The sequence below is a fragment of the Cervus elaphus genome, chromosome 2, assembly GCF_910594005.1.
Source record: "Cervus elaphus chromosome 2, mCerEla1.1, whole genome shotgun sequence".
NCBI classification, from domain to species: Eukaryota; Metazoa; Chordata; class Mammalia; order Artiodactyla; family Cervidae; genus Cervus; species Cervus elaphus.
Genome location: NC_057816.1, coordinates 22,713,320 through 22,717,761, shown reverse-complemented (window position 1 = coordinate 22,717,761; position 4,442 = coordinate 22,713,320). Strand labels below are relative to the sequence as shown.

Below are 4,442 nucleotides of genomic sequence, written 5' to 3'. Positions count from 1 at the left end.
GGCATTTATTTTGTAGATCCTTTTCTTCTCTTGTATTTCTTGACTATATAAGTTCATTTAGCATTTGTCGTGAAGCTGGTTTGATGGTACCGAATTCTCTTAACTTTTGCTTGTCTGAAAAGTTTTTTATTTCCCCATCAATTTTGAATGAGATCCTTTCCAGGTGCAGTAATCTTGGTTGTAGATTTTTCACTTTCAATACTTTAAATATGTTCTGCCATTCCCTTCTGGCCTGCAGAGTTTCTACTGAAAGATCAGCTGTTAAACCTATGGGGTTTACCCTGTATGTTAATTGTTTCTTTTCCCTTGCTGTTTTTTTAATATGTTTTCTTTCTGTTCAGTCTTTTTAGTTTGAATAGTATGTATCTTGTCATGTTTCTCCTTGGGTTTATCCTCTATGGGACCCTTTGTGCCACTTGGACTTTTTATTTCCTTTTCCATGTTGGGGAAATTTTCAACTATAGTCTCTTCAAAAATATTCTCATACCCTTTCTTTTTCTCTTCTTCTGGGGCCCCTATAATTCGAATGTTGGTGCATTTGATATTGTTGCAGAAATCTCTGAGACTATCCTCAGTTCTTTTCATTCTTTTTACTTTATTCTGCTCTTCAGAAATTATTTCCACCATTTTATCTTCCAGCTCACTGATTCATTCTTCTGCTTCAGATATTCTGCTATTGATTCCTTCTAGAGTATTTTTATTTTCAGTAATTGTGTTGTTTGTCTCTGTATATTTATTCTTTAATTCTTCTAGTCTTTGTTCATTGATTTTTTCATTTTCTCCATTCTGTTTTCAAGGTTTTAATCATCTTTACTATCATTATTCTGAACTATTTTTCAAGTAGTTTGCCAATTCCTCTTCGTTTATTTGAACTTCTGTGTTTCTAGTTTGCTCCTTCATTTGTGTTGTATTTCTCTGCATTTTCTTTATGTTTTTTTAACTTATTATGTTTGAGATCTCCTTTTCCCATGCTTCAAGGCTGAATTCTTTCTTTCTTTTGGTTTCTGTCCTCCTAAGGTTGGCCCAGTGGTTTGTGTAAGCTTTGTATAGGTTTCTGCTAAGTTTTTTTCCCCCCTCTGATGGGTAAGGCTGAGTGAGGTGGTAATCCTGGCTGATGATGATTGGGTTTGTATTATTGTTTTGTTTAGTGTTTAGATGAAGCATTCCACACAAGGCGCTACTGGTGGTTGGGTGATGCCGGGTCTTGTATTCAACTGGTTTCCTTTGTGTGAGTTCTCACTACTTGATACTCCCTAGAGTTATTTCTCTGGTAGTCTAGGGTCTTGGAGTCAGTGCTCCCACTCCAAAGGCTCAGGGCCTGCTATCTGGTCAGGAATGAAGATTCCACTAGTGGTTTGCTATGGCATCAAGTGAGATTAAAACAAACAACCAAAAATGAAAAACCAAAGGCAAACTCCAGACAAGTGGCAGTTATAAAATCAGGCAAATAATAATTTTTTTAAATATATGGAACATTTCACAACTTTGCATGCCATCCTAGCACAGTGGCCATGCTATCTTCTCTGTAAGGTTCCAATTACAGTATATGTGCTGCTGAAGTGAGCAATGAAGATTGAGTTTTAAGCAAGCTTTTAAATTCTCCTTTTTCAATTTCATCAACAGTTTCTTTAGTTCTCTTTTGCTTTCTGCCTTAAGGTTGGTGTCATCTGCATATCTGAGGTTATTGATATTTCTCCTGGCAATCTTGATTCCAGCTTGTGCTTCCTCCCACCCAGCATTTCGCATGATGTAGTCTAAATAGAAGTTAAATAGGCAGGGTGATAATATACAGCCTTAACGTACTCTTTTCCTGATTTGGAACCAGTCTATTGTTTCATGGCCAGTTCTAACTGTTGCTTCTTGACCTGCAGACAGATTTCTCAGGAGGCAGGTTACATGGTCTGGTATTCTCATCTCCTTAAGAATTTTCCACAGTTTGTTGTGATCCACAAACAAAGGACTTGGCATAGTCCATGAAGCAGAAGTACATGTTTTTCTGGAATTCTTGCTTTCTGATGATCCAACAGATGTTAGTAATTTGATCTCTGGTTCTTCTGCCTTTTCTAAATCCAGTTTAAACATCTGGAAGTTCACAGTTCACGTACAGTTGAAGCCTGGCTTGGAGAATTTTAAGCATTACTTTACTAGCGTGTGAGATGAGTTCAATTGCATGGTAGTTTGAACATTCTTTGGCACTGCCTTTCTTTGGGATTGGAACGAAACATTTTCCAGTCCTGTGGCCACTGCTGAGTCTTCAGAATTTGCTGGCATACTGAGTGCAGCACTTTCATAGCATCATTTTTTAGGATTTGAAACACCTCAACTGGAATTTCATCACCTCCACTAGCTTTGTTCATTGTGAAGCTTCCTAAAGTTCACTTGACTTTGCATTCCAGGATGTGTGGCTCTAGGTGAACGATCATGAAGATCTTTTTGTATAGTTCCTCTGTGTGTTCTTGCCACCTCTTCTTAATATCTTCTGCTTCTGTTAAGTCCATACTGTTTCTGTCCTCTATTGTGCCCATCCATGCATGAAATTTTCCCTTAGTATCTCGAATTTTCTTGAAGAGATCTCTGGTCTTTTCCATTCTATTATTTTCCTCTAATTCTTTGCACTGATCACTGAGGAAGACTTTCTTATCTCTCCTTGATATTCTTTGGAACTATGCATTCAGATGCTTATATCTTTCCTTTTCTCCTTTGCCTTTAGCTACTCTTCTTAGGGATTTTTTTTTTTTTTTTTAATCACTGCCTCTTGTTCAATGTCACGAACCTTTGTCCAAAGTTCTTCAGGCACTCTGTGTATCAGATCTAATCCCTTGAAATGATTTGTCACTTCCACTGTACAATCATAAGGGATTTGATTTAGGCCATACCTGAATGGCCAAGTGGTTTTCCATACTTTTTTCAATTTAAGTCTGAATTTGGCAATAAGGTGTCATGATCTGAGCCACAGTAGGCTCCCGGTCTTGTTTCTGCTGACTGTACAGAGCCTCTCCAGCTTTGGCTGCAAAGAATATAATCAATCTGATTTTGGTATTGACCATCTGGTGATGTCCATGTGTAGAGTCTTCTCTGTTGTTGGAAGAGGGTGTTTGCTATGACCAGTGCATTCTTTTGGCAAATCTCTGTTAGCGTTGGCCCTGCTTCATTCTGTACTCCAAGGCCAAATTTGCCTGTTACTCCAGGAGTTTCTTGACTTCCTACTTTTGCATTCCAGTCCCCATTATAATGAAAAGGACATCTTTTGGGGGTGTTAGTTCTAGAAGGTCTTGTAGGTCTTCATAGAACCATTCAACTTCAGCTTCTCCAGCATTACTGGTTGGAGCATGACTTGGAATACTGTGATATTGAGTGGTTTGCCTTGGAAATGAACAGAGATCATTCCGTCGTTTTTGAGATTGTACGAAGTACTGCATTTTGGACTCTTTTTGTAACTATGAGGGCTATTCCATTTCTTGTAGGGGATTCTTGCCCACAGTAGTAGATATAATGGTCATCCGAGTTAAATTCATCCATTCCAGTCCATTTTACTTCACTGATTCCTAAAATGTCTATGTTTACTCTTGCCATCTCCTGTTTGACCACTGCCAATTTATCTTGATTCATGGACCTAACATCCAGGTTTCTATGCAATATTGTTCTTTACAGCATCGAACTTTACTTCCATCACCAGTCACATCCACAACTGGGCATTGTTTTGACTTTGGCTCCATCTCTTCATTCTTTCTGGAGTTATTTCCCCACTGATCTCCAGTAGCACATTTGGCACCTATTGACCTGGGGTGTTCATCTTCAAGTGTCCTATCTTTTTGCCTTTTCATATGGTTCATGGGTTTCTCAAGGAAAGAATACTGAAGTGGTTTGCCTTTCCCTTCTGCCATGGACCACATTTTGTCAGAATTCTCCACAATTTTCTCAAAGGCTATAACAATTTCCATTCTCACAGGGAATAAATGAAACTTGCCATTCTTCCCCAAACATTTCTAAATTACATTCCTCTATTATTCAACTTGAGAATCTTTTCCTTAACTTCTAAATTGTTTGAATTTGCTTTTCTGTGACTTACACCTATGTCCTCCCACCATTTTCCATGAGGTCAATTCTCATTTGTTACCCAGTGACAGAATACAATGGATAGTAATCCTATACTTGTTACTTACAGTTAAATTCAATTTTTTCCTAATCTACTATTGTCCACTGATTTACTTAGGGTGTATTTTTACCAAAAAAAAAAAAAAATTTAAATTTAACTCAGTAAAACATGACTACATTTATGTTTATTTTATATATATACATAAAATTAGGCTTAGACAGTAAAGAATCTGCTGCAAAGTGGGAGACCCAGATTCGATCCCTGGGTCAGGAAGACTCGCCTGGAGAAGGTAATGGCTACCCACTCCAGTATATTTGCCTGGAGAATTCCATGGACAGAGGAGCCT

At 37.9% G+C, this 4,442-nt stretch overlaps 1 non-coding gene across 1 annotated transcript; it reads right to left on the bottom strand.

Moving 5' to 3' along the window:
* Positions 1-1,461: 1,461 nt before the first annotated feature.
* Positions 1,462-1,567, bottom strand: LOC122677684. The gene has a single exon (XR_006335889.1). It is a non-coding gene; the product is annotated as a U6 spliceosomal RNA (small nuclear RNA).
* Positions 1,568-4,442: the final 2,875 nt, after the last annotated feature.